Source organism: Mauremys mutica, chromosome 4 (assembly GCF_020497125.1).
Source record: "Mauremys mutica isolate MM-2020 ecotype Southern chromosome 4, ASM2049712v1, whole genome shotgun sequence".
Taxonomy (NCBI): Eukaryota; Metazoa; Chordata; order Testudines; family Geoemydidae; genus Mauremys; species Mauremys mutica.
In genome coordinates this window covers 1171056-1196604 of record NC_059075.1, presented here as the reverse complement: position 1 = coordinate 1196604, position 25549 = coordinate 1171056, and the positions used below count along the sequence as shown (strand labels likewise).

The following is a 25549-nucleotide window of genomic DNA, read 5'->3' as shown; positions in this document are numbered from 1 at the left end:
CCTGCCCCACTTCCCCCAGGGAGGGGTCTATGCAGAGAGAGACGGGGAGCTCTTGGTGCACTGCAGCATCTGGCTGCACCAAAACGTAAACTTGTTTTCACTGAATGCAGCTGAAAATCATCCCCTGCATTTTGTGATCAGGTGACTTTGCCACCTGCCTCAGGGCAGCTCTGCCATACAACCTGCTGACGCCAGGCTGTGCTGGCAGGAGCCTGCAATGGTGAGACTCTTCAGGGGGGAAGCATGCCTGGCCACCCAGACTGGTGCTACTAAAAGCCTCCTAGCGCACCTGTCACGTTTTGCTCATGCCTCAGATTTCAGAAGAAAAATCCATTTTAGAAACTTTTAGACTCTGAAAGAATGTTCCTGACACTATGTTTTGTAACACTTTGCCTTTCACGCTTGGTTGCCTTAGTTACAACAGAAAGGCCGCAGAGTAACTGAAATATTACAACTAATACATTTTCAAAAAATTTAAACATTTTCTGTCCGAGGCATTTCTGGAAACCAATCTGCTGATTTTTAGATCCAGCATCTCACCGCCTGCTGGGGCACAAAGGAAATGGTTTCCACCATTAACTGGAATCCCAGTTCTCAGGCAGGAGGCAGCTTTCACTTCCAGCTATGGTGGCTTGTAACCTGACACTGGGCCAGGAATGGATGCAGCAAGGCTTGCCTGGGACAGCCAACAAGATGCCTTGTTATATGGCTGCATGTAAACATGTACATCTAGGAACAAAGAACGCAGGCCAAGCCTGTAGGAACTGGGGGCTCAACCCTGGGAAACAGCGACGCTGAAAAAGATTTGGGGTCATGGTGGATAATCAGCTGATTATGAGCTCCCAGTGCAATGCTATGGCCAAAAGAGCTAATGGGATTCTGGGATGTATAATCAAGGGAATCTTGAGTAGGAGCCGAGGGGTTTTTGTATCTCTGTATTTGGCACCCATGTGACCACTGCTGGAATCCCGTGTGCAGTTCTGGTATTCCAATGTACAAGGATGTTGATAAATTAGGCCTGGTCTACACTACGGGTTAAACCGATTTTAGCAGCATTAAACCGATTTTAGCAGCATTAAACCGATTTAACTCTGCACCCGTCCACACAACAAGGCCCTTTATATCGATATAAAGGGCTCTTTAAACCGGTTTCTGTACTCCTCCCCGACAAGAGGAGTAGTGCTGAAATCGGTATTACCATATCGGATTAGGGTTAGTGTGGCCGCAAATCGATGGTATTGGCCTCCGGGCGGTATCCCACAGTGCACCATTGTGACCGCTCTGGACAGCAATCTGAACTCGGATGCACTGGCTAGGTAGATAGGAAAAGCCCCGCGAACTTTTGAATTTCATTTCCTGTTTGCCCAGCATGGAGCTCTGATCAGCACGGGTGGCGATGCAGTCCCAAATCCAAAGAGAGCTCCAGCATGGACCGTACAGGAGATACTGGATCTGATCGCTGTATGGGGAGACAAATCTGTTCTATCAGAGCTCCGTTACAGAATACGAAATGACAAAAGCATTTGAAAAAATCTCCAGACAGAGGCCACAGCAGGGACTCAGCACAGTGCTGCGTGACAAGCGTAACGGAAAGCCAAAGAATCAAATGGACGCTCATGGAGGGAGGGGGTACTGAGGACTCCAGCTATCCCACAGTCCCCGCAGTCTCCAAAAAGCATTTGCATTCTTGGCTGAGCTCCCAATGCCTGTAGGGTCAAACACATTGTCCGGGGTGGTTCAGGGTATAGCTCGTCAATTTACCCTCCCCCTCCCGCCCCGTGAAAGAAAAGGGGAAAAAATCGTTTCTTGACTTTTTCACTGTCACCCTATGTCTACTGAATGCTGCTGGTAGACGCGATGCTGCGGCAGTGAACAGCAGCATCCTCTCCCCTCCCCTCCCCGGTGGCAGACGGTACAATATGACTCCTATCCATCGTCATCATCAGCCCGTGAGTGCTCCTGGCTGGCCTCAGGTGAGGTCGGCCGGGGGCACCTGGGTAAAAATAGGAATGACTCCCGGTCATTCCCAGTAGATGGTACAGAACGGCTGGTAACCGTCCTCATCATAGCAACAGGGGGCTGAGCTCCATCAGCCCCCCTCCCTTCATGTGTAAAGAAAAGATTCTGTACTGCCTGGACTATCATAGCAGCGGGATGCTGGGCTCCTCTCCCCCTCACCGTTTAATGTCCTGTCTGGACTATCATAGCAGCTGGAGGCTGCCTCCCCATCATTTTATCTCACTAACAAGTCAGTGTTTCTTATTCCTGCATTCTTTACTACTTCTTCACACAAATGGGGGGACACTGCCACGGTAGCCCAGGAAGGCTGGGGGAGCAGGGAAGCAATGGGTGGGTTTGTTGCAGGGGCACCCCCAGGAATGGCATGCAGCTCATCATTTCTGCGGGATCTGACACGGAGCGGCTGTGCTCTCTGGTTCTCTGATACACTGGATCTCTAGTACACTTGCCCCATATTCTAGGCAGGACTGACTCTATTTTTAGATACCATAAAGGAGGGAATGACCCGGGGAGTCATTCCCATTTTTGTCTTTGCGCCCCCGGCCGACCTCAGCCAGGAGCACCCATGACAGCAGCAGTCGGTACAGAAAAACTGATAACCGTCTCTGCTATCTTGCAAAGGCAAATGAATGCTGCTCTGTAGCACTGCAGTACCGCCTCTGTCAGCGGCATCCAGTACACATACAGTGACAGTGACAAAAGGCAAAACAGGCTCCATGGTTGCCATGCTATGGCATCTGCCAGGGCAATCCAGGGAAAAAGGGTGCAAAATGATTGTCTGCCGTTGCTTTCACGGAGGAAGGAATGAGTGACAACATTTACCCATTATCACCTGCATTGAGGTCTCAACCCAGAATTCCAATGGGTAGGGGAGACTGTGGGAACTATGGGATAGCTACGGGATAGCTACCCACAGTGCAACGCTCCAGAAATCGACGCTAGCCTCGGACCATGGACGCACACCACCGAATTAATATGCTTAGTACGGCCGCGTGCACTCGACTTTATACAATCTGTTTTACAAAACCGGTTTCTGTAAAATCGGAATAATCCTGTAGTGTAGACATACCCTTAGAGAAGGTTCAGAGAAGAGTCATGAGAATGATGGAAGGATTGGAAAACATCGCTAATAGTGATAGACTCAAGGAACTCAATCTATTTACTTTAACAAAGAGATGGTTAAGAGGTGACTTGATTACAGTCTATAGGTATCTACATGGGGGAAATATTTACCAATGGAATCTCAGTCTAGCAGAGAAAGGTGTAGCACAAGTCAATGGCGAGACGTTGAAGCTAGACAAATTTAGACGGGAAATCAGGTGTACATTTTGGACAGTGAGGGTAATTAAACATGGGAAGAATTTACCAAGGGTCATGGTGGATTCTCTGTCACTGACAATTTGTAAATCAAGATTGGATTTTTTTTCTTAAAGATCTGATCTAGGGATTATTTTGGGGCCGTTCTCTGGCCTCTGTTATACAGGAGGTTGGATCTGATGATCACAGTGGTCCCTTCTGGCCTTGGGATCTATTATTCAGTGTGTTTTACCATCTCTTCTTTCACTGCTGCCCACACGGCGTCTGGCGGGGGTAGGAACTGCTTTTTTCTTCAGTTCCTTTTCTTGTGTCCCCTTCCTTAAATAAAAGACAGCAGCAGCAGGCCTATTGGCAAGTCTGAATTGTTAATCTTGACAGAGGTTACTGGGCAGAATGCAGGTAAGAAAGTAAATGGTGCAAAATAAATGTAATTTATTCCATGGATTACAAATTATTCCTTGGTTCTGGGAGTTTATTCCCTTGTTCTGTCTTGGTGATTATATGGCCGCATTACAGCTGTATCTGAATGCCTCAGATTGTTGTAGAAATAAAGTGATTTGTTGCAGGTTAGCATGCTCAGATGTATGAGATTTATATATCTCCCTTTACATTTGCAATCACAAATTATATATAATCCAACACTACGATTCGGTGGTACCTGACCAATACATATTACCAGGTGTTGAAATTAGGTTGGCAGCATTTCATGGCAAGCACCTTTGCTTGAAAATGAAACCTTGGAGCAATTCAGCAATCTCAGAGATTCAAGATCACTTTAATTTAATCTCCAAATCCTTCATGCTCTCAGATACACACATGCAGCCTCATTGATTTGAATGAGTTTGCACATCTGTATCTATCCATCCAAATCTCTGCGCTGGTATATGTGTTTATAACATGCCCATCTCTGTAACACCTAGGCTCCATGTGTCACTTGACCAGAATTTGTTCCAGTATCTCTAGGCACACGTCAATAGAGGTACATGCAGTTTGTATTAGAATGGGAACTCCCTGACAGAATGTTTTGAATCAGAAAATGCCAATTCATCAAAAAGACAGACGGACGGAATTTCTGGTGAAAATCACAGAGAGACCCCATAGACTGCTCTGACCATCAGGCGAGTCACCTGGGAGGTGGGAGACCTAAATTCAAGTGGCTGGTGAAGTTGGGTCTCCCACATCGCAGGTAAATGCCCTGACCACATGGCTATTATGGGATGGGCGGACGTCCCCTTTTTTGTGAAAAATTCCAAAAGGTCCTGGTTTCAATCCGCACCGGAACAGAAACTAATTCCGAAACCCTGACAATCTTTGCAAAATAGAAATCTTGTTTTCCAGTAAGCTCCAGTCTGTATTGAAAACCTGGGCTGATCATGTGACTTAGAACTTGAAAACTTCTTGTGATACCACAGTCCTAACATTTGGGATCTAAGCATGGGGGACAGACATTTACCCCACGTTGGCATTTCAGCTCTGATATGCCCCCAGTCTGTAGTATGCCTCAGTTAACCACAGTGCATGCTGTGAAATACTGCAATCCTCCCCCATTTTGTGCCAGTGGATTCCATTCTGTGGTGTTCCCTCATACACAGTGTTCTGAATCCATTTAATAAAAGGAATAACACGTTACCCTACTGTTACTCACAACTTCTTGTCAACTGTTGGAAACGGGCCACCCTGATTATCACCACAAAAGTTTTTTTTTCTCCTGCTGATAATAGTCCACCTTAATTGATTGGTCTCATTAGAGTTGGTATGGCAATACCCATTTTCTTCATGTTCTCTGTGTGTATATATATATCTTCCTACTGTATTTTCCACTGCCTGCATCCGATGAAGTGGGTTTTAGCCCATAAAAGCTTATGCCCAAGTAAATTTGTTAGTCTTTAAGGTGCCACAAGTACTCCTCAATCTTTTTACCTAGACTAGTAACTTCTAGTCAATATTGGGGTGTGGGAACAGAAATTTCAGAGCAGGACTTCAGGGGTGTTGTACCATCGGAAGTCAGATCCTGATCTGTCCCCCAGGAATGGGACTAAGCCACAGCCAAACCCTGGAAAAGACAAATTTCCTTTCTCTGCACTGCACCCTTTCCCTATGATATGGAAGTGGCCTACCCATCTGGGGTGTGTTGCTCCAGTAAGGGTCTCTAGCAGCAGGGAGCAGATGAGTCAACAGTGTGACACTGTTGCAAAAAAACCCGAACATTCTTCTGGGATGTATTAGCAGGAGTGTTGTAAGCAAGACACAATTAGTAATTCTTCTGCTCTACTCTGCTCTGATTAGGCCTCAACTCGAGAATTGTGTCCAGTTCTAGGTGCCACATTTCAGGAAAGATGTGGACAAATTGGAGAAAGTCCAGAGAAGAGCAACAAAAATGATTAAAGGTCTAGAAAACATGACCTATGAGGGAAGATTGAAAATCTTGGGTTTATTTAGTCTGGAGAAGAGAAGACTGAGAGGGGACATGATAACAGTTTTCAGTACATAAAAGACTGTTACAAGGAGGAGGAGAGAAAAATTGTTCTCCTTCACCTCTGAGGATAGGACAAGAAGCAATGGGCTTAAATTGCAGCAAGGGAGGTTTGGTTGGACATTAGGAAAAAGTTCCTAACTGTCAGGGTGGTTAAACACTGGAATAAATTGCTTAGGGAAGTTGTGGAATCTCCATCATTAGGGATTTTTAAGAGCAGGTTGGACAAACACCTGTCAGGGATGGCCTAGATAATATTTAGTCCTGCCGTGAGTGCAGGGGGCTGGAGTAGATGACCTCTCGAGGTCCCTCCCAGCCCTGAGGCTTTGGCTACACTTGCATTTCAAAGCGCTGCCGCGGCAGCGCTTTGAAGCGCTAAGTGTAATCAAAGCACCAGCGCTGGGAGAAAACTCTCCCAGCGCTGTCCATACTCCACTTCCCTGTGGGGAATAACGGACAGCGCTGGGAGCGCGGCTCCCAGCGCTGGGGCTTTGACTACACTGGCGCTTTGTAGCGCCGCAATTTGCAGCGCTGCAGAGGGTGTGTTTTCACACCCTGCTGCAGCACTGCAAATTTGTAAGTGTAGCCAAGCCCTGAGACTCTGTGATTCCATGTGTGTATTGGGTGAGTGAGCACTCAACCAGCTACCACCCTGGAGTAACCTGGGTGGGGGGGTTAGAGGTGGTAGTAGAAAGATCTTGTTACTACAACCTGCTAAACAAAGTCAGTGGGAGAACAGCATCTGTCACCCCCTAAAGAGCCCCACAGGAGCTTGGAGGCCTGTGGTCCCTCCTTACAGAAGACAGCAGCCCCTGAGCTGGGGTGCTGAAGGGCAGAAAGGGAGGCCAGAATTATGGTCCTCTCCCAGGATGAGCTGTTCTCTTGAGATTTCCACCATTTTGCTTCAGATGCCAGCAAATCTAAATCTGTCCACCTGGCTGGGGTTGGGTCGAAAGCAGAGCTCAGGACTCTGATCTGGCTGAGTTCTGCATCCTGACAGCACCAGGTCATGTCAGCCTGTTGCTAATTGAATTATAGTGGGATTACTTAATGAGCAGAGAATACTCTCCATGCTCTATTGGTGTAATCCATTAGTGGGTTTAGCAGAACAAAGTCCTCCAGCGAGTGTCCTGAGCACTGGATTTGTGAGCTGGAAAGAGGAGAAAAGTCACATGAAAATAGTAAATGCCACATTGATTATGTATCTGGGCAGACCCATGTGCACTAATTATCTCATCAAACACAATGGAATATGTTTTTCGTGTGAGATATGCCAGTGATAAGCTAGCCTCAGACTGGAGTATGCAAATAACTGGTGCCAAGGCATTAAAAAAAAGAAATGCCATTTTTGGTCAAATCTTCCATTTGGAGGAATCTTCTAGCAGAAGCATGTTAGAGCTGAGTAACTGACTTAAGAGTAACACATTTTATGAAGGACAAAAGTGTCTAAATAGATTTGGACAGAGGCTGCAGATAGCAGAGACACGTAGGTTACTCCACTTTTTGATGCTCTGAATGTACGGCTTTGAGATCACAATCAAGCCATTGATACTAAATATGCTTCTGCACCTGGGTATTCAAATGTAACCTCTAGTCTTTGCACTCCAGGTAACATCAAGAGCACAGTGTGTGACAGTAGGGAAATGCATGTGCTACAGCACAGGTTCATTCACCTTTCAGCCCACAACATTTGCTGTTCTTGTGGGACAGCACATGGACGTAATCTGCTCACTGGATGACACACGGGTTCCTCTACCGAGCTGTTTTTGTTTAGTTTCACTGATGTCCAACAACACAGGAGAAATACACTGCGCTTCCAAGGTATGAATTATGTGATAACTCTCATGCTTTGGTCCTTCACTCCCATCCTTCATCCTTCACCTGTCCGAACATTTTTGACATAAATCAAGGAAGCATTATTGAATATCAGGGAACCATTTGAATATCTGATTTCATGTATACACAGCTTGGCAATGAGTCTAGTTTTTGCATTGCATGTTGGGAGTCTTGACAGCATTTAAATGGCCAGGATTTCACTTCTGAATTTTTCTGCTGGTTATCTTAACGGACCAGATTCGTTTCAAATACAGTAGAACTGTATGTACATGGGGGTTTTCATTGCTACCTACATGGAGTTATGTTTACTTAGTCCAGCTGTTTGTATCCATCAACGAGAACTTAGCTGATAGTAAAATATACAAAGTATTATATTAAATAATGTGAAGGTTGTGACACAAATGAAGAGAGCTAATGCTGAAAATGCAGCCTGACTGACAGCTCTATAAACAAACAGTAATGTGTCGTATACTTGAGCTGTCTATTTTTGGTCAGTGCAGGGTACTATTTTCATAGAAAAGCTATTTCAAAATATTTGTTTAATGAATTTTCTTGGAAATGGTTAACATTGTATGGATATTTACAAAATATCTGTCATTTTTAAGAGTGACCTGAACTTCAGCCTGAAAACAGAATATTTTAACAGAAGATACAGCTAAAGAACATAGCAGGCAGGACTATTAATCAGCAGCCCTTTCTGAGCAGGAAATTCATTTAAAGAAAAATACATAAATGAATAACGCTTGTATTATGAAACTGCTTCAGCAAAACTGTTTTGTAATTCAAAATCCCTATATACCACATTTCTAGCCATTGTGATTTCATATTACCTGTCACTAAACCCTTGAAAGCCAACACTTTGTGGGATGTCTTACTTGTTATTTTTAAAAGATTCTCAATAGCGCTGCTTTGGAAAATAAGCTTTCATGTCTCAGTTCCTCTCTAGGTCAACCCTTTCAGCACACACCAGTGCTCCGATACCCTGCATTCACACTGGTCTGTTGTGTTCACCCAAGCCCTGGCCCTGCAAACTCTTACAAAAACGTATTACATTGAAGCCTACGGCACTACTCCCACGGGTAAAGTTAGGCATGTGCATATGTGTTTGCAGGAACAAGGCCTAAGGATGCAGACACAATAGGGCTTTGAGCCAAACAAGGCTTAAGCATGTGATACTTTTCAGCTTTTGCATAGTCCCATGGACTGCAACGGGTTTATTGATGTGTTTAATGTTAAGTACGTGCTTAAGTGCTTTGCTGGATCAGGGCCTAACCCATCATCCAAGCCAGGAATTCAATGAGGATTCAGTCCCAGAATGCAATGAGACAAAGGGCTGTATTCGGCTCCCACTTACATAAATGTAATTTTGAAATAGCTCCAGTGGAATTACTGCAGATTTACACAGCAGGAATTGAGAAAAGCACCCAGAGGCGCTAAGCTCTCCCAGGGAGATAAAAAGATCTAGCTAAAAAAAGAACTGCTTTTGTATTCTGCATACACTTGCCCTTAAGTTTTAAATCAAGAAAACAATCACAGATACATCCGGCTCTAACTGCAGCTAATAGCTCCAGTGCTGCTGTTCATTGAAGAAAGGGGAAATATCACAAGTGTTGGCTACTACTAGCTAGTTTCCGTACCTAAAAACAAATGTAAATATCCTTCTCCTGTTCCAAATACGAACAATTCTCACTGGCCACATGCCATTGGATTCGCTCTATGGCTTTTTTGTAATCAAACCCAGACCCCCGGCGAGGGATTCCTCATATTGGAGGCCCACGTGTGAGGGTGTAGGTGGGTGGGAGGTGCTCAGATCCCACACAGATCCTAAGGCAGACTCAGTCACTGGTGAAATTCATACCACCTGCCTAGAGCATGAATACTGGGGCTCTATGCAAGGGGAGCACAGAGCAGCTGGGGAAGCGAATCAACCCTGGGAGTGGAAGCTAGATCAATGCCGACTGGCAAAAAGGTGAACATTTGTAATGGTGCGAGTAATTATCCAGGGTCATGGTCATCAGTGACAATTTTAAAATCAAGGCTGGATGTTTTTCTAAAGGATCTGCTGTAGCAATTCTTTAGGGGTCGTTCTCTGGCCTGCGCTAGATGATCACAATGGTCCCTCCTGGCCTTGGACTCTATGAAGCTATGGAAAAAAAACAAGCCCAAACCCCCCAACACAGAGCCAGCTTGCCAGGCTGCAATGGTAGCTCCACAGCATGCCGGGTACCGCGGCTACTGCATCCCTGCCTGTGCGGCCAGGCCTAGCCCCAGCCTCCCTCCACAAAGGTCTTGTGCACCGGATACGCACAAGCAGTATGGAGATCCCCATGCAGCTGAACGCCAGCGCTGCCCCTGTGTGGGGCCTGAGTGGTGGGAGGACCACAGGCTGCTCCTCACACCACACATGGCCACAAGCAATCCAAGGCCGCAATCCTGCATCCAGATGTGCCAGCAGAGACCTCTGTGCTGGCACAGAGTCCCACTGGGACCCCACAGAGACTCGGGGGTCTATGCTGATGTATAGGAAGGCGGGCCTGGGACCCAGATCAGGATCCATGTTTTCAGATGCTGCTCTCCTGACCTGCAGCATGAAACTCCTGCTTTGGGCTGGCTGGCTTTGGAGTGCTCCTTTGGGTCAGGGCGTTCAGAGTTCAGCCAGCTCCTCTGACCTTCCAAACACCACTTGCCTTCCCTGTGGCTGCAAATCAGCAGAGCTGTTTCGGAAAGTAGCCAGAGCAGCACTGATCTGCTGCTTGAAGAGTACGAAAATCACCCACTTTGCTGCTCCACAACCATAATGCAGCAAAGCCACAGCCCAGTGGACCAGAGTCCATAGCGCAAACCCTCAGATACACACTGGTACCACTGACATGAGCTACTCGAGGGGCCCTGCGCTCGGCAGACGGGAAGATGAAATTAAAACATTGTATTGAAGATTAACAGGCACTTCTGTAACCCCAGGCACCAAACGCACAACGTGAGTCTTTCTGCCGCTTTGTGTGACGCTGGCAACGTCTGAAGACACAGCCCTCAATCACTTCAGTTGGGGACTAGCTTGTGACACTTGCCAACCAAATCCTGCAGACCTCACCTCGTCAAAACTGACCACGGGCAGAATGCGCCTCTTGCATCCCTGGGAAAATTCACCCAAAATTGGGCAAGTAAAGAACCTCTGGAAAATCTCAGTTCGCACACGCTCAGCAGACACTTGTTAGAGTTTGGCAACTAAATTCTCGAAAGGTTCCACCTGCACTGAGCATGCTCCAGCCCTTCCCCGCTGACTGCACCACACATGCCACATCCCCACAGAGTGACTGAGCATGCTCCGGCCTGGAGCTAGGCAGGATGGCAGCTCGGAGCCACCCAGGGCCACTGTGGTGCCATGCCCCAGAACTGTCTCACCTGGGCTCCTAAAGCTCCCTCTGCTGGGCCCAGGCAGCGAGGAGGAGGAGAAGGAGGAGGAAGATGTCTGATTGGAATGCAGAGAGGACAAGAGCCAGATCGGGGGCACAGGGTGAAAGGACGGGGGGAGGGAGAGGATTAGGACAAAGAACCTGTGGGGGGCGGGAGGCTGGGATTGGGCTATGTGTGGGGGGCAGACGTACTGGATAAGGAGTGAGCCGGGGGCAGGCGAACTGAGTGGCTGGCAAGACACTAGGACTAGGTCAGGGTAGAGGAGACTGGGCTGAGGCGCCTGAGGGCAGGGACCAGCAGCTGGTGTGGGGACACGGCTGGGACTTGGATGGAGAGCTCAGAGGCTGAGAGTGGGACGGGCTGTGCAAGGAGATGGGATGAGAAGCCTGAGGAGGACTGGAGAAGGGCAGGACTGGGATGAAGAGCCAGGAGGGGAAGAGACAAGACTGGGGGTTGGGGCAGAAGAGGTCACACTGGTGTACAACAGAGACAGAAGGGTCTGTGCCCACTAAAGCATGCTCTCTCTACAATCTGGAGTGGAACCAGGATTCCTGAGTCTCACCATTCCTCTGCTGCCAGCAAAGATCAGTGAGATCCACTGGCAAAGTGTGTCCCATCCCCCTCTAGTGCTGGTCCAAACAGAGGATGACAACCTACTACTGCTGTCAGTTACACCAGGAGCTCAAGTGGCTGACGTCTGTGTCCTGGATCTAAAGGGTCCAACCTGCTGATGAAGCATGTGGGTGTCAGCATGGTGCCACGTGATGGAATTGCTGTCTTTGCACTTTGCATTTTTAAACACCTCCAAACTTGCACAGACGCTATATGTGTGTTCACATTACCCCAGCAGCAAACACAAGCATTCACAAGGTAGGGAATCCCAGAGTTAAGTTAGGAGTACAGAAAATAGGGGCAGAAGGGCCCTCCTGGGTCCTCAAGTCCCATCCCTGCTACTGCAGACAGCTCTGTCAGAGTATCCCCTTCACAGACTTTTCATACTCTGTTTTCAGACTAGTTAATCGTCTGTCCCTGCGGTTCTAGAACCGCATCGCTCTGAGGGATAGAAACTGTCTAATTTCCAGTCAACACTGATTCCTGGTCAGTTTATCCCCATGTGCTCTTGTGCCAACACCGTCGTTTACCTTCACCAGCTCGTCTCCCTCCCTGGTGTTTACTCCCGCACCGCCCCATGTATTCATAGACTGCCAGAGCTCCCCTCTCAGTCTGCCCTGGTTCCTTGCGTCTCCTCTCCTGAGATCGGCTCCCCATCCCCCTGAGCAGCCCACGAGCCCTGCTTGACTCCAGGTTGCCTATGCAGCCATAATTTGCCCCCCTTGTGCATTACGATACAGTCTTTACATGATCACAACTATTTTTTCCACAGGAAATCTGCCTCATTCAGTGCCCAGGAAAGACTGTGTAGTGAAGGGGCCAATTGTCTGTAGGACCCCCACCGCCATTGGTGCAGGGACTGAGGAAGAGACTTCCTACGTGATGCTAGGCAAGTCACTTACATTAAAGTCTTTCATGGATGGTCACGAATTGTGCTTTTCTAGCTTCCTCACTGCCTGGAGTCTGATTGGCAGAAGTGCTGAGTGCTCACAGTTGCAACTGAAGCCAACGTGAGCTGCTCGTTGAACACAGAGAGTGTTATGCAATGCAAAGGACTATGAAAAGGCAGGTCCTTGCCATCTCAAACTGGGCACCCAAAATGAGCAGACACTTCTGACCTTCCTCTTGCTATTCCTCGGGTCCCTATCTGTAAAATGGAGATAATGCCACCCCCTTCTCCCACAGGCATAGTGAAGATCAATTCATTCATGTTTGTGAAGCACTTGGAGACTAAGTGATGAGTGCTACCGAAAAGCCCAAGAGGAAATTAAGAATTGTGTCCTCAGCACAGGGTTTGAATAGTGCGCCTTCAATGCGGAGTGGGACCACATATGAACTATGATCAGAAAACAAAATATTGAAGAGCTGCTCGTTAAATGAGTTCTGCTCATCCAGTGCAACGAATGAGGCAAGGTCTTGTGGGGGGAAGATCACATGTGATCAAGTAATTAAGGACTGTAGCATAAGGCATCCCCACAAGGAGGCTGAACTGTGATTGTACAGACAACCTTAATTCTGGCCTTTCCTACCTTTGGAGGGCTTCCCTTTGCCACCTTAATAACATTCTTTAACAGTTCTTGGTGTGTGTAATATATACATTGACGGAGTGGGAGGTTTCACAGGGCAGCCTCCATTGGTGACAACTGGGACCAGCTAGGGGGCTTTCCCCACGGTTTCTGCACTTGCTGAAAGATCCATAAGCTGCGGCGTGGGAGGGGCCTGGCCCACACTTTTAAGCTGTGGTCCTGCACTAAATCACTGCCGCTGCTGCCAGGGTAGTCTGGAGCATCGCCCTGGCTGCATGGTCCCAACACCACTGAAATCTGACTCAGGGCCACCGCCACCCACATGGAGGGGCAACCAGGCCAAAGGTGCTGTGACCAGGCGCATGGGGAGTCTCTTCCTGTATGGCACAAAACCACGAGCATGGGGGGAGGAGGCCTGCCAGGAATCTGCCTCCTCGTGACACTGGCTCATGCACTGTGGCTAAGAGAGATGGGAACATTTCCTAGCCAAGGGAGACCTGGGGTCCCTCTGCAGGGATAAGGGATGAGAACAGGACCCCTTCAGGGGTTGGGGGGGGAGGGACCAGAATTCCCCCACACCCAGGAAATATCTGAATTGGCTCAACTGACAAATTAGCACCCAACTGTAACTGAAAGCCAGTGGGAGCAGAGCAGCCATCTCCATGCCTGCCTTGGAAAATACCCCACTTACTTCATAATAAACAGTATTTCAAATACAGGGCTTAGGCCTGCCTCCATCTCCACTGGGAATTCTGCCTGAGCCTACAATACAGCTGCCATTACAAAGCATGTTTGGCTAATCTACCAAAGGACTTTTCACCCTGTATTACTTATTGCCTTGATTGGTTTGCAGTTACAGTATCCTACTGATTCTCCTGCTAAGGCAGCTGTGCAGACATCAGACTGCATTCCAGTATGTCACTGTGACGGGTTCCATCTGACGGCTTCTACCTGCTGAATTATCTCGGCATTTACGTTACCACCAAAAGGGGCAGTTTAACTGCATGGAGGTTCCTGTCTAAGGTCAGCTGGCCTGAAAGTAGAAAGAAGTATCCAAAGATCATCAGAAAAGTGGCCAGAAAACACAACTGAGGCAAAGGAAAAATGAAGAGAGTTTTATCGGTCACTAGTCCAAAAATATCCATCATTTTCACAGGGAAGATTGAACAGATCTTTCAAAAACAAAAAAAACAAGTTTAAAGTTAGCAAATTATCTACTTATAAGAAAATGATTTGCTGAGAAGTACAGTAGTTGCCACCTGAATAATGTTGTAACTCACCAAAGAGCTTTACAAAACAAGGAATTGGGCATTGATTTCCTAGTGGCAGGCACTGACTTCTAAGGCTTGGGGTTTCAGTTGGTCACAGACTAGTCAGTACATAATATATTCACTCAATGTTGCCATTATTTGATGAATAAGTTATCTAGCAAATCATCTTTTGCATTATTCAGCCTATTGTTTAACTGGTCAAATATTGCTTTAGAATCATAGACTATCAGGGTTGGAAGAGACCTCAGGAGGTATCTAGTCCAACCCCCTGCTCAAAGCAGGACCAATCTCCAACTAAATCATCCCAGCCAGGACTTTGTCAAGCCGAGCCTTAAAAACCTCTAAGGAAGGAGATTCCATCACCTCCCTAGGTAACCCATTCCAGTGCTTCACCACCCTCCTAGTGAAAACGTTTTTCCTAATATCCAGCCTAAACCTCCCCCACTGCAACTTGAGACCATTACTCCTTGTTCTCTCATCTGCCACTACTGAGAACAGCCGAGCTCCATCCTCTTTGGAACCCCCTTTCAGGTAGTTGAAACAAGCTATCAAATCCCACCTCATTCTTCTCTTCTGCAGACTAAGCAATCCCAGTTCCCTCAAACTCTCCTCATAAATCATGTGCTCCAGCCCCCTAATCATTTTTGTTGCCCTCTGCTGGACTCTTTCCAATGTTTCCACATCCTTCTTGTAGTGTGGGGCCCAAAACTGGACACAGTACTCCAGATGAGGCCTCACCAATGCCGAATAGAGGGGAATAATCACGTCCCTCGATCTGCTGGCAATGACCCTACTTATACAGCCCAAAATGCCGTTGGCCTTCTTGGTAACAAGGGCACACTGTCGACTCATATCCAGCTTCTCATCCACTGTAATCCCAAGGCCCTTTTCTGCAAAACTACTGCTTAGCTAGTCGGTTTCCAGCCTGTAGTGGTGCATGGGATTCTTCCATCCTAAGTGCAGGACTCTGCACTTGTCCTTGTTGAACCTCATCATATTTCTTTTGGTCCAATCCTGTAATTTGTTTAGGTCCCTCTGTAACCTATCCCTACCCTCCAACATATCTACCACTCCTCCCAGTTTAGTGTCATCTGTTATTAAACATAGAACAGGAATAGTTGGCAAATAAATTACTCTTTTTATTAATTAGTATTATTATTATTCAGCATGGGTTGGTAGAGAACAGAACCGGGAGCCAGACTCCCAGATCACCTACCAGCTGACTGTGCAACCTTGGGAGATCACTGGGCCAACTGATTTGTGGAGGCCTGAATTGGGCCTAATGATCAGAGATGCTGAGCACCCTGTAGTCCCATTGACTTCAACCACAGTTGTGAGCACTCAGAACACCAGCCTCAAATAACTCAATTCAGACACAGCAAAACTGGGTGATCTTAGACCAGTGGCCACTTCTGAAAATGATGGCCATAACCTCTCCATACTCTCTTTCCTCTGTCTGTGAATATTCATCCTGACATATCTCCCACAGTGCTGTGAGGCTTGTTTAGTGCCCCAAGATCCTCCAGTAAAAGATGCCAGAGCAGAAGTGAAAATTATCAGTTTTATTCTGTTATGGACCGTAGGCCAATGAGACAGATGTTGATATTATGCACTTACATCAGTTGGGGACAGCCGAGCCTGTTTTGGGGTTGGTGAACATACCAGGGACCCTCTGCTCTTTTGAAAAGTCCCATGGGATCTATATCTGGTGCCAGACAAATGTACCTTCCCACAGATGTAACAATTATTGACTCCTTTTGCAGACTAGATGTACTGAGACTGTGAATGCATCGGTATCATGACCCTATCTTTCACACCTGGGACAGGAAAGGCCAGCTTTCCAAGAAAAATACCTGAAAGTAATCATTGTTACTTTTATCTTGATAAGTGATCAGATTGCTTCTCAGAATTACATTCTTCAGGAGTAATTCACTGCAGTAGTTACTTTAACAATCCCATGCAGCATTCACAAAGGACTGTAGGGCAATACGGGCAATAGACTGGAGCCTGAGCACTAAGATGAGTGTTTAACCAGTCATTTTCTAGCTAAGAAGCAAAAGTGCTACTAACTTCCAGTTTATTCAAGGAAACAAATCCTGGTTTCTTTTAGTGTATATTCCTAGACACAAAGACGGTCGCTTTTTATTTCAGTGCTTTGATGGCATCAGCCTTCACTGGACTTTCAGGTGAGCACCAACAGGAACCCAGAGACTCTACATTAGTTAAAGGTAAAGGATGGGCAGGGTAGATGAGTGGTTAGCTCAAGATTTGCTATTTTGTTTGCAAATAGGCCTTTAAAACTTAAGGACATTAGAGACAAGATAGCAAATGAATGAGAAGCACAAATTTCTAAGTGTAAGTACACATTTAATTATTGAAAGTGAAGCTTCAGGGGAGTTTGTTGTTGTTGTTGTTTTGTTTGTTTGGTTTTTTAAGATAGGTTTTTTTTGTTTTGTTTTGTTTTTATTACACAGATAGTAAAGAACAAAATCCTTAGATCCAATGGAGAAGTCCAAATGTTCCGATCTGGATTTTTAGGCTTGGATCGATCTCCAGTTTTGTTTCTGATCAACTAATTTTCTCCTCTGCAATAGATTTGGATGAACATAGTGAAAATGTGTTCATTTTCTAAGCATTTTGGAGAATTAAATTAAGATGAATTTGATGTAAAGCCACACTCATATCCTTTTGTCCAAAAAATCATCAAGTGGTCTCATCAGTGCATTTTAAATATTAATGGGACAGCGCTTAACAGTAATTTTAACCCCAGCTAGTAACAGGTCTCTGAGGACCATGTGGAATATATTTAGACACGTAAACACAGAACAGATTCAGTGATGTCTGCTCAAAGTAGCACCAATTTTATCTAATGCATGAAACACGGTTTCCCTAAAATGCTACAGTAGCATTTACACAAATCTTTCCTACTTGGCTCAGATTCTGCCTGGCCTGTTAATGGCAAAGCTCTTATAATGATTTTCTGGTCTGGATGTTTGTTCAGAGAGTAGTCAAAAGGTTGTTCTATAAAACTGAACCTGTTATCAAGCCTTAAAGCACAGGAAGTATTGATCATCTACGGAGGGTCATGAGCTCTTCATTGTTCTGCAGCCCTTTCTAAACTCCACTTGGGTGTGGGTGTAGGTTAAACTCTGCTAGCTTGGGAACATCTTCACCAGCCGGTCCGCTAACTCCGTGCCAGCGGAGAACCCATTCAGTTTCCTTTGAGCTCAGGGATTGAAAATTCTCACTCTGACCTCATTCCCCTGCTTGCTCAACAGTGGCTCTAGACCCTAGGAAAGCCGCTTTGAGGAATCCCCCCACACACCCCTTCCTTTGCCATTTGCTGTTTCAGATGCTCTCTGGGAACCTGTTTAGCCAAAGTTATCAGTCTACACTTCATGGGACGCCTAGTCTCTCCTCTTCTCTCCAAAGGCCTAATGACCTCGGCTCGTCAGTGACCGTGCACGTACTGAAAATTGTACCGACGTTCATTAAGACCACCACAGAAGTTAACAGCCCTGGGGAAAATGTTTTTCATTTGAAAATGAGCCTCTGCAAATCTATAATAAGACAAATACTCCAGTTCAGCTGGTACCAAAGAGTCCAGTCCATTGGTTCATCACAAATGGAACATCAGGTAACACTCTTGCTACATCGCCACTCATAAGCCTTTGAGCTCTGTCTGATTTGATTATGACTGAACTAAGTAGCAGTAATTTTGAATCCACTCCAGTAACAGCTGATTTTTTCAGGAAACTATGCAACACGTGGAATGTTCTAACAAAACACAGTTATTCCAACTTGGAAATAGTGCACTTGGTACATGAATGATCCAAGATCTATTTAACATTGTATTTGTTGCCATAAAATAATTGACAGCTATTACTGACATATGAACAAAAGGATTATGGCTGAAGTGAAGCTTCTCTCTAAATAAGGGAATGTAGGTTCTGGTCCTGACTGGGTAGATCTTACACCACAGATTGTTGATATAGCTATTGAGTTGGCATTTAAAACAAACATGTTATTGCTGAGTGCAACATTTTAAAATGTGTGAATTGGATTCCAGCATTATAACTAATAAATGGGTCAGCCTCCAACACCTTTACTCTTGGTGAATAGAACCTGACTCCACAGATCGTTTCCTGAAGGCAACGATAGGCCTTGTGCAGTAAGGTGCCACCACCATGAGCACATAAGGATATCAGAATCCCACCCAAAGTGATTAATGATCTTAATATGACCTATCTATTTCCTTCTATGGCCCTAACTACACCAGTAACTGCACATCGCACCATAGTAACTCTAGCTCAGGAACCAATCCATGCAACAAACCTCGATGCCAACTCTGCCCACATATCTACACCATCACAGGACCTAACCAGATCAGCCACACCATCACCGGTTCATTCACCTGCACGTCCACCAATGTAATATACGCCATCATATGCCAGCAATGCCCCTCTGCTATGTACATTGGCCAAACTGGACAGTCTCTACGGAAAAGGATAAATGGACACAAATCAGATATTAGGAATGGCAATATACAAAAACCTGTAGGAGAACACTTCAACCTCCCTGGCCACACAATAGCAGATCTTAAGGTGGCCATCCTGCAGCAAAAAAACTTCAGGACCAGACTTCAAAGAGAAACTGCTGAGCTTCAGTTCATCTGCAAATTTGACACCATCAGCTCAGGACTAAACAAAGACTGTGAATGGCTTGCCAACTACAGAACCAGTTTCTCCTCCCTTGGTTTTCACACCTCAACTGCTAGAACAGGGCCTCATCCTCCCTGATTGATCTAACCTCGTTATCTCTAGCTTGCTTCTTGCTTGCTTATATATACCTGCCCCTGGAAATTTCCACTCTTGCATCCGACCAAGTGGGCATTCACCCACGAAAGCTCATGCTGCAAAACGTCTGTTAGTCTATAAGGTGCCACAGGACTCTTTGCTGCTTTTACAGATGCAGACTAAAACGGCCACTCCTCTGATACCTACCCAGGTAGTATGTGAGCATTGTCGAACAACCAAAGAAATGCCCACACACAAATTCCAGACAACCACTGCTCCTCTCATGGAGATTAGACCCTAATTCTGAGTCCTTACTCATGGCAAGTAACACTTACTCACAAGAATAGTTCCAATGAAGTCAATGGGAGTAAGTGCTACTCAATGAGCAGAACAGTTGCAGAACTGGGCCTTTGTCAGGAGTTCCTCACCATGCAGCTGGCCATCCTCAGCTCACATCTCCTCTCAAGGGAACTCCCGGGATCTTCTCCCTGTTCCTGTTGCTCTGAGGAACCACAGGGTGTTCTGTGCTCCTCAAGTCAACCTGGCTGCAACTTTCCCAGTTCCTATTCCCCAGTTGTGATGCCCTTGTTACCAAGGCCTCACTTTCTCCTGAGCCTGTTTGCCATAGAAATGCACAGGAAAAGCAGGAGGCCTGCCTGGGGCACACCACCCAGGGAAAACTCACCGGCCAACCCTTCCAAGCGGGAGGGGGGTGGCTTCTTTCCTTTTAAACAAAACACAAAATGGCTCCTCCGTTTTGTGGAGGAGAGTGGCTCAGGGATAGGTGGCAAAGAGGGAAGGGGCTGCTGGGGGGGTTGCAGAGGCCAAAGGCGAGAGAGAGGCGGGAGAAGAGCGTTCCCCACCCCGCAGTTTGGTCTCTGTAGCGGCTCCAGCGAGTTCATTTTAACCGCCCCTAGCCGGGAGGCAGGCGGCAAACACTGCCCAGGGCTGCATGAATGCGGTGGGCTTTGCCCGTGTAACCTCCGCTCCCCCGGCTGGGATCTGCGCCTCCCCGTCTCACCCGGCCTTCCGCACGGACCCACGGCAGCCGCCCGAGCCAAGCCCTTCCCTGGGGCGAGCTCCAGCCCAGCCTGAAGCGCCTCCCATCGGCGCCGGCCCAAGCTCCCCGCCTGCAGCCCGGCCTCCCGGCTCGCTGCCCCGCCGCGCACCCGCCTCTGGAACAGACGCGGCTAAACTTTGCTCGGACTCGGTCCCGGGGCGCAGCCCGGTCATACTCCAGCCCGGCCCCGGGAGCTGCCCCTCCCTGCAGCCCGGCCCCTGTGCGCCCCCTTCCCCGCCCGGGCCAGCGCCTCCCCCGCCTCCATCGCCAGCCTGGCGCACGGGAAAACTCTGCGCAGCTACAAAACCGGAGCCGGCCCGGCCGCGGCTCCTGGAGAGCGGGCAAGGGGCGGATTAGCGCCCGGGCACCCCCGGCGGGGCCCCGCTCTCCAGCAGGGCCATCCCAGGGCACCCGACAGCTCGGGCCAAGGCGAGCCCAGCGCCGGCCGCTGCGGGCTCCGGCCGGCTCGCACCACGGGGTTCACACCCGCAGCGTCTCCGCCAAGCCCCCGCCGCGGGCCGCGAGGGGAGCCGCAGGCAGGAGGCGCCTGGCTCGGAGACCCAGAGCCCCGGCCACACGCAGTCCGCAAAGTCCCCTTCTGCCGCAGGGTTCACAGCCGGGGTAACCTGGCCACAGCCCGGGGCAGGCGCGGTCCGGTCCCTTCCCTGCGCCCCGCGAGCTGTGCGCAGCGGCTCCAGGCACCCCCGGCTGCGAGCGTCGGAGCGCGGGCTGCACCTGCCATCGCCTGGAGAGCGGCAGAAGCGCAGCTGCCAGGGCGCGGGGAAAGCCCCTGGTGCAGCCGGGGACGTGGCGGGCTGGGGCCGGGCAGCAGCTGGCCTCTCCCCCCACCTCCAGCCGGAGCCGGGAAGAGGGAGCCGCAGGCGCAGCGCCCAGCTGAATTAAGCCCGCTACACTACGGCATGAACCATGGATGGGCTCCGCGGGCCAGGGCGCTGTCCGAGCCCGAGGAGCCGCCCCGCGCCAGCCCCCAGCTCAGCCCCAGCCCGCGGGTCCCGTCCCTGCGCGGCGGCCCCGCCGTGCCAAGCGGACAGCACAGTCCGGATCCAGGACAGCGGCGGTGCGCGTCTGCTCCGCTACCCGGGACCCCTTCCGCCCTGGCACCCCGGGGTGCGCGCCCCTGCCCCGCCGAATCCACGCCCAGGCGAGGAGCCCAGCTCGGCCCGAAGGGGAGCGAGCCCCGGGCAGGCACAAGCTTGGCGGCAGCGCAGAGCGGTGCCCCTGGGCAGCGCGGGGAGCCTTGGCCGCGTCCGGAGAAGCTCCAGCCCCAGCGGCCCCCACACAGAGGAAAGGCTCCTGCTCAGACCCCCGCCGGCCTGGGCCCGCTCCGCTCCCGGGGCGGGGTGTCCCTGCCTGCCCTGGGGGGAGAGTCTCCCCCCATCCCCCGCAGCAGGGACTGTGGCGCCTCCCGGAGCGGCGCCCGCGGCTCCCCCCAGCCCGCAATGCAGCGCAGAGCCCGGCGCGGGGAGGGTCGCGTTACCTGGCGCCGCTAGCCGGGAAAGACGGGGCCGTAGCACTTCCCCCGGCAGGTGCAGCTGCGGCGCGGCGGCTCCGGGCTGGCTTCACGGACTGGCGGCGGGCTGACCGGTCCCTGCTCCGCCCGGTGCCATCGCTCCGCACACGCATCCTCCGGCAGGCAGGCGGCGACCGGCGCCCGCGGGTCCGGCTGGAGGGGGGGGGGTCGCCCGCGCGGCTCGCCCGGTGCAAAGCGGCGGCTCAGCTCCCGGGGAGCGGGCAGAGGCAGGCGGCTGCACAGGCGCGCACGGCGCCAGGCGGGGGGAGGAGGGAGGGAGCGAGCCGCGCGGTCCCCCCAGCGCACACCAGGCAGGGGCGCAGCCCGCCGCCACCGCCCCCACCCCGGACCCCGCAGCCGCGCCCCGCTGACCTTGCAGCGTGTACCTGCGCCAGGGTAATCCGAGCCCCGCCGGGCTTCGCCGAGCCTCCTCGCTCCGCTCCCCTAACGCCGCCCCGTGAGCTGGGCGCCGGATAATCCTGCGCTGAGTCCCGCGCTCCGCCTCGGGCCAGCAGCCCCCGCTCAGGCACCGGCCGGAGCGCCGCGGGCCGGGGACGCGCTGCCCATGGCCCCGGCAGGCGGGCGCTCTTCCTGCGCTCCGGAGCTACAGCCGAGCTGCGCGGCCGGGCTCGGTCCTCGGGCTCCTCCCGCCAGCTGTCCGCGCCGCAGCCATGCACGCCCCCGCCGAGGGACACCGACCCGCCGGGCAGCCTCAGGCGGAGCAGCCGGAGCCCCGGGCGCTGCAGAGGGGCGCAGCTGGCTGCGCTGGGTCCTTGCGCGTTTCCTCCACGGCTGCCGCTGGCTCCATCCTCCCCGCGGCGCGCTCCGGCGGCTGCCGCCCGCCCCCCGGGAGCCGCGGCGCTCGCTGCAGCATGAAGCCGGCTTTGCAGCCTGCTGCCAGCCCGAGCCGCCGCCTGCTCCGCAGCGGGAAGAGCGATGGCGCGGCGCAGCGCAGCCGGGAAAGGCAGCTCCAGCCGCAGCGGGCGGGCGCAGAGCGGCGCCGGGCGCCCCCAGCTCCCCTAATCCGGAGACGTGTCTGCGAGCCCCGGAAGCCAAGGGCAGCTCGCCAGCGCCGGCGGGGACAGGGCTCGCGCTACCCAGCAGGTGCGCGGCGAGCCGGGGCCGCCGGGACCGGGTGAAGCCGGGAGAGCGTGTGAGCAGCGGCTGCGCCCTGGCGCGGGGAGGCGCTGCTGGCGCAGGAGTGGGCAGGGAGGGGGCGTGTCGCTGCGCCCTTCCCTGCCCGGCCGGAGGAACTGGCAGCCACGGGCCGGGCTAGCCCCGCATCCCTGGGCCGGGCAGAGCGGGGACGCAGCCCGCTCCGCGGGGGTAACAGCGCGGCCCCCGGCCCGGAGAGCTGGCTGGGAACCTCCCGCTCCGGGGCTGGGCCGGGCAGCGGCTGCAGCCCGAAAGCCGCGCAGGGAGCGGTGTCAGGGGCAGGGGCCGCTGGCTGCCGGCTCTGCCCGGGTGCTGGGGGCGCTGCAGCTGGGCAGGAGACTGGCCGGGCGCGCCGGGGGTTGCGGCGCACGGGGGCTGCTCCCCGCGCAGCCCGGGCCCACCCTCACTTCGAAGCGCCCGTGGGTCTCCCCGGCCCGCGGCACCTGGAGGGACTCGCTCTCCTCGGCCTGCCCTGGGGCTGCCGCGGGCTCTGCGGCTCGGGGCCAGCCCCGTGCCGGGCGCGCTCAGGGGCGGGGAGCGGAGAGGGCGCGGAGGTACCTGCTCCAGCGGCGGGTCCCCCTCCCCGCCCCGCTCGGGGGTGGGGGCTGGGGCGCCGCCGAGGCGAGGGAGCCAATCAGTTAATCCGCCTTTGCTCAGAACCGGGGCGGGGGCGAGGCGGAGCCGGAGTGCGCGCGGTGGCGGTGGCTGCGAGGGGCCGTGCGCGCTGGCGCGGGGTCCCGGCGGAGCGCTCCTGGCGCAGCGGGCTGGGTCCCTGCGCTCTTCACGGCTCTCGGGGCTGGCGGGCGGGCGGGCAGCAGCCTCCTCTGCCTCTCCGGGGCTCTCCGCTCCTCTCGGGGCAGCCCGCGGGGGCACTGCCAGAGCCGGGGAGAGGACAGGGGCCCGCGGTGCCGCTGACCCCACCGCGCTGTCCGGGGAGCAGAGCCGGGCCGCTCGCCTGCCCTGGGAAGCCGCCCCCTTGTCTCGGACCCTCCTGGGGACATGACGTGGAGATGGCTGGAAACCGGCGCCTGGGACCTGAGGCAGCTTTCGGGGGCTGTGGCGGGCGCTGCGTGGCTCCGGGCAGGCACAGCGGGCTCAGGGAGCGGACTTGGAGCCTGGCTTTGGGGATCGTGCCTCACCTTCCGACAGGCGCTCTCAGGGGGTGTGAGTGTGATGGGCCCGGTGCGTCTCCGTGCCTGGCTCTCCGGCTGCCCCCTGCCCAGCTCCTGCGCCCAGCCCCTGGCCAGTGGCTGCTTTGCACGGCGGAGACAGACCGATCTTGCAGCTGAGCCGCACCAGTGACCCCCATGGCCTAGGCCCTGTGAGCCGGGGGCTCCTGTGTCTGTCCCTTCGGATCCTTTAGAGAAGCTCTGAGCAGAGGCTGGAGGAAGCAGGGGGCCTGGAAGAGAGTGGGCCAGGGCAGACAGGCTGGGTCCCTGGGCTGGCCAAGGCCAGGGGACTTCACCACCCAGAGGTCCCTCAGCAAACCCTGCCCCTCTTCCTGAGCGGTGCCCTCTGCCAGCAGGGAGTGGCTGGCAGGGCTGGGCGCAGGGCTCCCCAGGCAGTCACACGCTGCTGGGTGTGAATGTCTCACTCCTGCCAGAAGTGACAAGGAGTGTTCCTGGGAGGTGCTGTGAGCTGTGCTGCCAGGTTTCTGGTGGGGAGCACAAGGTGTCCAGACAAGCCAGAGGCCTGTGGGTTTGGTTTTGGTAGGGAATCACACAGGCAAAGCCTGGGGCTCTGGCACGGTGCAGGGGGCTAGAATCTACTCAGTGGAGTGACTCGCTCTCTGTCCACCACGGCCTGGAAGTCAGGACTGCGCTATAGGCAAGAGGCTTTGTGCTCATCTAGCCATGCTTCAGCGTGTGGCACTGAGGGCAAATTCCCATCCCCGGGGCCTGGGCGGCTCATTGGGTGAGCAGGATTTCAGCGTGGGGCTGTTTCTTGTACCCTGCATCCTGAGGTGAAACCCTGTGCTGGAGCCTACAGAAATTCCAGCTGTAGCTGGCTGCAAATACAAATGCACCATGGTGAAGATAATGCGATAACGAGCTGTAATGAGATTGCTACTCTGCCTTGCACCAGCTTCAGACCCATAGATGGTCACTGGATAAGGTGTGGGCCAGGTCTACTGAAGTCAACAGAAGAAGAAATCGCAACCTTCACTAAAATACCTCATGAAGGATGGTTTCTTTCAGAACTGAACAGCCTGATTCTGCTGGCTTAAGCAGGTAACACGTCCATGGGGATCACAGGCAGGCAGGCCTGAGGTCACAAAGGGGTCTGGATCTTGCTTTCCAAAAGTGACCGGTGGTTTGCTTGTGCCTTATTTGGATCCACAACTAGAGAGGCCTTAAAGTGGCTTTTTTTCTTCCAGCCAGTGCTGAGCCCCACCCTCTGAAAATCGTTCCAGGGGTTGAGTTTCGGACCCACAATTGCAAATCATGCTTGTCAGCGTAGGCCTCACAGCAGCAGAGGAGAGCACCACACACAGCCTCTAGCTTCAAAGGGCCGGACTTTGTATTGTTAATGTTCTCAC

The 25549-nt window shown here is 51.9% G+C and overlaps 1 protein-coding gene across 1 annotated transcript in view; it reads right to left on the bottom strand.

Moving 5' to 3' along the window:
* Positions 1-22987, bottom strand: part of LRFN5 (leucine rich repeat and fibronectin type III domain containing 5) — a 177105-nt gene extending 154118 nt beyond the window's left edge. Inside the window, exon 1 of the mRNA XM_045015843.1 lies at positions 22242-22987. The gene's annotated coding sequence lies outside the window, so the exon portion shown is untranslated. The remainder of the gene's footprint in view (positions 1-22241) is intronic.
* Positions 22988-25549: the final 2562 nt, after the last annotated feature.